Below are 9,073 nucleotides of genomic sequence, written 5' to 3'. Positions count from 1 at the left end.
TAAATTAAACTTAAATGTATGTATATACATTTCCTTCCTCTCACCACTTTCCCCACCCCATTGTTAAGCATACATCAACATACCTCTATAAACATTTTGCTTGGTAAAAACTGCTTGAGCTCAGTAGGAGAACACAGAAGGCATATTGAATGAAATTATCACCAGACCAGACACCTGGATAGTGGTAATAATAATAACTGATATTTGTATAATGCCTTAAGGTTTGCAAAGTATTTTACATCCATTATCTTATTTGAGCTTCACAATTTCCTGAATAAGGAAAGGGAAAGATTAAAATTTAGGATGAATAATTGACTGCAGTAGTTTGGATATAGGCTTCACTCTATCCCCCACACTCAGTTTGTATAAAACCTAAAAGCAGTGCATTTTTATGTGAATACCTTTTGATTCTTTCTTAGGAGAGAAGTCTATGTTTGAAAAAATTAAATATCTACAAAGATTAATTCTTAATAGTGTTTGGTTCCTCAGGCAACTTCTCCCTTTCAATTCTAAGAGGAATCTAACACCAATTCCAACACTCAAAGAAAACCACAGTTGATTCAACTGGATCCCAAAGGGCCCTGATACTAACATTCACTTCTGTCTCCCAAGTGCAAATACAAGTTTAGCCCCCATCAGTCTATCTCTATCAGACTCAACATTCAATATCTGACTTGTTCTTTTCATGAGGAGAGAAAGGGATGCTTTGGGAAACAATAAGCCACGGAGATAAATCCTATTGTGTGCTCTATATGGGGGGAAGTGTCTGAATCCATCTCATATAGTCTGATACTCTCCTCATGCTGGCCACAAGAAGACACTGACCCAGAAGAAACATATGGTAATAAATAAACTAATGGTGAAAATGCAATTTGAAGGTTTGTACTAGGAGATAGGAGATCTGGGTTAATGTCTTCTCTCCTCCAGGACCAAACACCACTTATGAGCTATATCACATTAAGAAGAAAAGAGATAAACATTTAATAAATGCCCTACTGTATTTCAAGTGCTTTGCAAATATTATTATATTTATTTATTAAATTGTATAAATATGTATGCATATATTGGATTTAACATATATTTTTATCACGTTAAACATATATTGGATTACTTGCCATTTAGGGGAGAGGGTGGGGAGAATGGGGGGAAATTGGAAAACAAAGTTTTGCAAGGATCAAGGTTGAAAAATTATACATGTTTTGAAAATAAAAGGCTTTAATAAATAAATAAATGGAAAAGTCTTACAAGGAAATTGGTACAATCAGAGAAACTCAAGCTCATGCAGTTTCCACTTCTTTGCAAGTGACAGTGAAAACCCAAACATTAAACCCAGTGGTAAAACCTAACAATACCCTGAAGAGAAGCAAAGGTTCCTTCTCCTTACAGCTCCTTCAGGGTTAGGGTGGGGGAAAAAAGAGAAAGTACCACTTAGGTTCTAGATATCCTGGGTAATGAGGCTAGAAAATCAAGTTCTTCTCTCCCCCTCCTTATAAACCAGTGGGAACATGAGATCCCTTTATTCCAGAATAAGTAGATTCCAGACAAAATAGATCCAGCTCTCAGAGCAAGAGGTTTTTATCAAGGCTGGAAGAGACTCTGTTCCTGTGCTAGAGAATCTAAAAACCCTCCCTGTAAAAAGGACATCCACATGTAAGTGGGAGTAGTGAGAAAAGGGGATGGTTCCTTCACTTGTTTAGGTCTCTAATGCTAGCAATTCCCCAAACTAGCCTGGTTTCCCGATCAGTCCCCAGTTCTACCTCACCTGAACTTCCTGACCTTATACAAAATCAGGTTCAGGTACCTATTGAAAGCCTTGAGGGGCCATTAATTAATGATAATTGATTATTGAATTTTTTAAAAAGGTTTTCATTTCTATCTTTTGTTTTCATATTGCCTAAATGTCCCCACCCTCACTCCTAATGCCCCTTTCCAAAAACCAATCCTTTATAGCAAGAGTTACTAATTTAGATTTCAGGGGATCCAAAAATTTGGGAGAGGGGGCAGAATTACATTTTTATTGTTACTAACCTTTACTTAAAACTTAGCATTTACTTCAATTATGAATTTTTAAAAAATTATTCTGAAGATTCTCTATACGTTTAATTAGATGGCCAAAATGGTCCATGACACAGAGAACATTAAGGATCTCTGCCTTACAGCAAGGAACTTAAAGAAAAAGGAAAATAAATTTTGCAAAATGAATCAATAAATTGAAAAGATAAATTTATATGCAATGTTCCCTACCTGGAGGACACCTCCCCTCTACAAAGGAGCTGGGAGAGGGGAAGGAGATATCTCTTCTTTGAGATCAAGCTTGTTCTTTGCTATTTTGCAACATTTATTTTCAATTGTTTGGTGGTGATTGTTTTCCATTTACATTGTTGCAGTTACTGAGTCTCATATTCTTAGCTCTGCTTCCTTCTGCTGTACATCCATTCATGTAAGTCTTCCTATGCTTTTCTGTATCCATTTCTTACAGCAGTTTTACTGTATGTGTACAGATACTGTATCTGCTGTGTAAATACAATATTCTATTACATTCATGGACCACAAGGTTTAACCATTGCCCAATGTGACCCACAGCACTTGTGCTTTACATACTATATGAACTTAGGATATAGAGACTCTTAGGTATTTGCCTCCTCTTACAGTTAAAGAACCTGAAGTGCAGAAAAAGAATTTGTTTTGTCCATAGTAGCACAACTAGTGATGGATCACAGTGAAGATCTGACCATCTTGAAGGTCATCCTTGAGTGCTACAGTTTCTGGTTGTTTTTGCCCAACCACATAGGACTGTCCAAAGCATGACCTGGTGGGAAAGGAGGGGGCGGAGGAAAATGCATATTTACATATCACCTACTATGTGTCAGGCACTGATCAAGCAATTTACAAATATCTCATTTGATCTTCACAGGCTTTTGAGGAAGGTGCTGCTATCCCCATTTCACAGTTGAGGAGCCTTGAGTAAATAAAGATTAAGAGATTAAGGTCAGATAGCTAACAAATGTCTGATGATCTGAAGCCTTTTTTCAGCCGCAGAACTCTATCCGCTGTGCTACCTACTAATCAAATGCAATTCAGAAGACCTAAATTCTAGACTTCTCTACTCTGCGAGACTTTTGGCCACTTTCCTCTCTGGGTCTGTTTTCTCACCTGTAAAAGGGGACAATTAAAACAGATGATCTCTCTTACATAAACTGATGCTAAGTGAAATGAGCAGACCCAAGAGATACATTATACAGCAAAATTATATGATGATCAATTCTGGTGGGCATGGTTCTAGTCAACAATGAGATGATTCAGACTAGTTCCAATGGTCTTGTGATGAAGAAAGTCATCTACACCCAGAGAGAGGACAGTGGGAACTGAGTGTGGATCATATAGTATTTCCATTCTTTTTGTTGTTGTTTGGTTGCATTTTGTTTTCTTTATCATTTTTCCCCTTTTTGATCAGATTTTTCTGGAGCAGCATGATAATTGTGGAAATGTGTATAGAGGAATTGCACATGTTCAACATATGTTGAATCACTTGCCAACTGGGGGAGGGGATAAGGGAAGGGAGGGGGAAAAATTAGAACACAAGGTCTTGTAGGGGTGAATGTTGAAAATTATCCATGTATATATTTTGAAAATAAAAAGCTTTAATTAAAAAAAACAAAATTAAATAAATAAATAGATGATCTCTGAGATACTTTTCAGCTCTAAAATTATGAGTCCTTTGAATCCACACTTGTAAAAACATAACCTCACCAAAAACTATATTATCTGTGAATTCCTTTTTTTTTTTTTTTTGCTGAGGCAATTGGGGTTAAGTGACTTGCCTAAAGTCACACAGCTAGGAAGTGTTAAGTGTCTGACACAAGATTTGAATTCAGGTCCTCCTGACTTCAGGGCTGGTACTCTATCCACTGCGCCACCTAGATGCCCCACTGCATCACCTATCTGTGAATTCTTATACATGCTTCAGTGCTGAGCTATGAATTTAAGCAGAAGAGAACAAAGAGTAGAATTTATGGTTTACAGAGCGAATTCAGATTCTGCCAAGACAATGCATTTGGCCCTACCAATTCATTTTCTTTTCTTAATCTTGTTTTTTCTTGTGTAGAAATGAAAACCATTCTACTTTGACTCTCTAACAGTGACTTGTTGAAAGAGTTGTGAGACGACATGAATACCAATATAATATCAATGGAGCCATGATTGGTCTAACTATTCTGGAAGGGAGTTTAGCACAAAACAACAGTAATGGCATTACTAGGCATATATTCCTAAACAGGTCAAAGAAAGAGGAAAAGGATCCATGGAAACAAAAATATTTAAAGCAGCTTTTTATTGTAGCCAACGACTGGTGAAAGAATGACTGACTGTCAATTAGAGAATGGTTGAACAAGTTATGGTATAAAAATATAGGCAGAATAGGTTCTGGATTTGTGATTTCATTTCTCCAGAGAGAAAATTCCCTCCACAAATGCTTCTTTTCTGCAATTTGTAACCTCAGAGTTGCCTGGAGAGATTAAAAGTCTGCTCAGGGTCACAGAGTCAGTGTCACAGGTGGGATTTGAACTCATGTCTTATTGGTTTGGATTTTGGTTCTCTATTACTGCCCAGCCACAACTATGTGAATGTAATGGAGTATTACTGTGCTCTAAGAAATGAGAAAAGTATAGATGTATAGAAACCTGGGGAGCTTCATATGAGCTAACAAAGAGGGAATCTGAGACCCCCAAAATTTTATATAACTTACAATTATAATCATTTGCAATAATGTAAAGAAAAATCAATTTTTAAAAACTCAGTAACTGCTCAAGTGTAATATCCTGGCAATCTTGGCAAATGACTGCCAAAAGAAGATTGATAACACTCTGCAGAAGTGATGGATCAGGGATACAAGAATGAGACATTTTTAGAAACAGCTAATCCATTAATTTGTTTTGCTTGATACTATTTATTTGTTACAAGGGAGGATTTCTATTTTTGAGAGAAGAGCTGGGGATGGAAGGTGAAGATGCATTGTAATAAGGATGCCAAAAAAAACATGGAGTCAACCTAATTTTTAAAAAATACACAAGAAGCACAGAAAGAAATGCAGAAACAGCCAGGCAGGGTAAATTTGGTATTATCACGTTAGATTTAATATGTACTTTTCAATAATTGTACATAATAGTTCAGAGTTTCATATGCCATCTTTTTCAAGTCTTTACATATGGGGTTTGTTGCTTGTTACATTAATAACAAAAACAAACAAAAATTGACAAACCCATCATCTTAGATGTGTTTTTGAGGAAAAAACTGACCCCTAATTGGAAGGTGCTGTGTTTACAAGTGCTTTGGAAGTTGTTGCTTAAACATGTTTTTCAATTTTTTTTTTCTCCAGATAGCAGTGGAAGTGAGACCCAGACCCTTTGGGGAGAGAAGCTAAACCACATGTGGTGCATGAATGCAATGGAATATTGCTGCATCCTAAGTAATTATGAATATGAATAATACAGAAAAGTATGGAGAAACACATAAAGTGATAAAAAGTGAAGCAGACTTGGGGAAACAATATACACAAAGACCACAACAATGAAATGGAAAAGAATAACAAAATACCCAAATTGAATCTTAGTGGATAGAGCTCTGTGTCTGGAATTAGGAAGCCTTGAGTTCAAAGCCAGCCTCAGATATTAAGGCTGTGTGGCCTGAGGAAAGTTATTGAACCTGTCTGCCTCAGTTTCCACATCTGTAAAACAGAGATGCTAATAACAGTACCCATCTCCAAGGGTTATGACAACCAGATGAGACAATAATTGTGAAAAGCTCTTAGCACAGTGCCTGGCACAGAAGTGCTACATATATACTAAATATTTTTATGATTCATTAATATTTAACATTAATTATAATAATCAAGCTTTGTCCTAAAAAAAAAAAAAAAGATAGGATATACTTCCCTCCCTTCTTTGCAAAGGTTCTCTTCTATGAGTAGAGAACAGGTTTTGCTAAAAGGTTCCCTCTTCTTTTCTGTTATAGGAGATGGCTCTATGGGTGTGGGAGAGGAAAGATATGGAAATAAAGGTAATGTTAAAACAAAAGATATAAATGAAAATTTTTTCAAAGTGGAGCTAAGAGAATGGATGAAAGGATCATTTTATCTGTGAAAATACATTTGGGCACAGCTTTCAGGTTTGCCTGGGAAAGTAATATTTATTCCCCCTTTCAGATAAGGAAACTGACACTCAGGAAAGGAAAGTGACTTGACCACTCATAGAATTTGGATCAGGACTGGGATGAAAACTTAACACCAGACAATCTGGGTTCTAATTACACCTCTGCTCTGTTTTGCCTGTGAATAAGGCAATTCTCTGGAGGCCTCAATTTCTTCAACTGCAAAATGAGATAACCTTTAAATTTACTTCTTGTGCTAAAAAGTCTATTGATAGACTTGAAATGGGAATTGCCATCTGCATCCAGAGAGAGAAAACTATGGGAACTGAATGTGAAACAAAGCATAGTATTTTTTCCAATTTTTTGTTTTCTTGTTTCTCATGGTTTTTCCCTTTTGGTCTGATTTTTCTCATACAAGTTGACAAATATGAAATTTGTTTAAAAGATTGCACATATCTAACTTACATGTCATCTTGGGGAGAAGAGAGAGGCAAGGGAGAAAAATCTGGAACTCAAAAAAGTTTTACAAAAATGAAAGTTGAAAACTAAATTTACATGTATTTGGAAAAAATAAACTACTACTAATGGAAAACAAAGTCTATTGATATCATAATATAAAAACAAAACATGCTAAGCACCTCGGAGTTTAAATGACCAAGGACTGTTTGCTAATCTAAACCCATGACAAGAGCTTAGGGCTCAATTGTGCCTTAAAATATTGTGACAGGGAACAGGGATCCTTAGCCTTTTTCTTATCAAGGAATCTCTTTAATTTCTACAGTTTTATGATCTTCACTGACGGCTAAATGTGAAATGCAACACAATTCAGTGGAAAAGTCCCGCTTCTGATGGTCAGAAACCCAGCTTCACAGCATTTTCACAAGATGTGAAAGTAACTAGAGGCCATCCAGTCCAAGCTCTCTAATTTCACAGATGAGGAAAACTGAGGTTCAGGAAGGTTTTGATTTACCCAAGACTGCTTAGTAGGTATCTTTGGGGTCAAATCATTTCCTCTCTCCAGACCTCAAATATTCATTTTTGTAAAATGAGGAGGTAAGACTAATAAACCCTCTCTAAGGTCAATCCCAGGTTTGATATTATTTTAATTCTCAGCCACTGAAGATAAGGACTTAGGTAGAGCACAGACAAAATACAGCTTTTAGATGTGAATACTTCTCCTTATCCTTCAGAATCATGAGAAAGAATATATCACATGGCAACAACTGTCTTAAAGAACCCCCAAAGGCTAAGATCTACTGGTAGATATATGAGAGACTCCTGTAGGGATATGGGAGAAGAGCAAAACTGAGATGAGGAAGTGCAGGTGACTTCTGAACCCTACCCATATGCCACAACAGATGGCAATCCTCTGACCTTTGCTCTTTTTTGCAGGCAGAGTTAAGTGATTTGTGTAGGGTCACACAATTAATTTAATAGTCAAGTATCAGAGACCAGATTTGACCTTGGGTCCATCTGACTGCCCCCTCCCATGACTTTTCTACAATTTCTGCTGGTCCCATATACCCAACAACACAACACAAATGTAAGGACAGAGCTGGGAGAAGCCACTATGATGGGAACAAAGGGATACTTTAAAAATTATAGCAGCTGTTCCTTGTACATTCTAAAAGTTAAGTATACAAAGATTATGGTTTAAAATAGTCAAGGCGATGATGTCTTCCACCTCTATACAACTACTTTTAGAAAAGAATTTATAACTCAGACAAATGTGAAAAAACTCATTTGAATTGTGAAGTCAGTAGATCTAACCCTGTGTCCTGGACACCTTGAATACCCTTATCTCATTTAACAAGAACATGAGATGGCAGAAAGAACAGCAAACGAAGAGTCAGGAGTCTTGAATTACTATAGCCGATTTTACCACAGGCTTTCTTAAAAAAGTCATTTTCATTCTCTGGATCTATTTTATCATCTATTAAAAGGAAGAGGGGTAGGTAGGTAAGAACAAGAGGGAAAAAGGGTCTGACTGCTAAGATCACTCTAGCGCTCACATTTTTTTCTTAAAATGCACTGATCTATTTTGTTTTTTCTATCAGTCATTTCTGGATATATGTTCCCCCCACCCCCCAATCTTCTAACAAAGAAAAGCAGTTTAAAAGTACAAAACCACCAATACACTCAGTGATTGAATTTGACAGTGTGGGCTCCCAGGAATTCATTATGCTTTATTATCTGTTCTCTATGATGATTAATTTTGGTTTGGTTTTTTAATTACTAAAAGTTTGGCTTCCTTTTTTTTTTAGCTCTTTTAACACTCTTCTGAGGAAAGAAGCACAGAATAGTGGGAAGAGATCAGGAAATGGGAGTTAGAGAACCCAGCTCTATCAGGCCCTGGCTCCAATGCAACTTCTATGAACAAAAGTAAATAACATCTCCTCTCTTAGCCTGTCCCCTCATCTGCAAAATGGAAAGAATAATATGGCACCTTTCTGAAGAGATTGGGGTGGAGGAGGGAATTGGGGGGAGATGACAAAGTACTCTTTAAATCTTAAAGTGCCATAGAAATTCGAGTTCAGCCTGATCCTTACTCATCTCAAACACACCTACTCAAAGCTCTCCATTGCTCATCCTGCTCCTACATTTAAGCCTCCAAATTAGCCCATTCACAGTTCAGCACTTAAAGATTTTTTTTTTTAAATGTTATTTGGAAAGCAAAGCTACTGGGAATAGCAAAAAAATTAAAAGATGAGGAGCTTAAGGGGGGAAGGGGAAAACTTTACAAGCACACCAGCAGTCTCATCAACACAACACAAGGTGAAAAAGTGCAGTAGCAGATTGCCTGCAAGCTAAATGAATAGCTCAGATCCCTCAGCTGAGTCTGAATTTAATTCCCCCTCACAGACAAATACCAGAAGGTATTACTTACATTCTCTATTCTCAGGTCTGCCTCCTGTTCTAAATGTGAGTC

This window comes from Sminthopsis crassicaudata, chromosome 4 (genome assembly GCF_048593235.1).
Source record: "Sminthopsis crassicaudata isolate SCR6 chromosome 4, ASM4859323v1, whole genome shotgun sequence".
Taxonomy (NCBI): Eukaryota; Metazoa; Chordata; class Mammalia; order Dasyuromorphia; family Dasyuridae; genus Sminthopsis; species Sminthopsis crassicaudata.
This window is presented reverse-complemented; position numbering follows the sequence as displayed.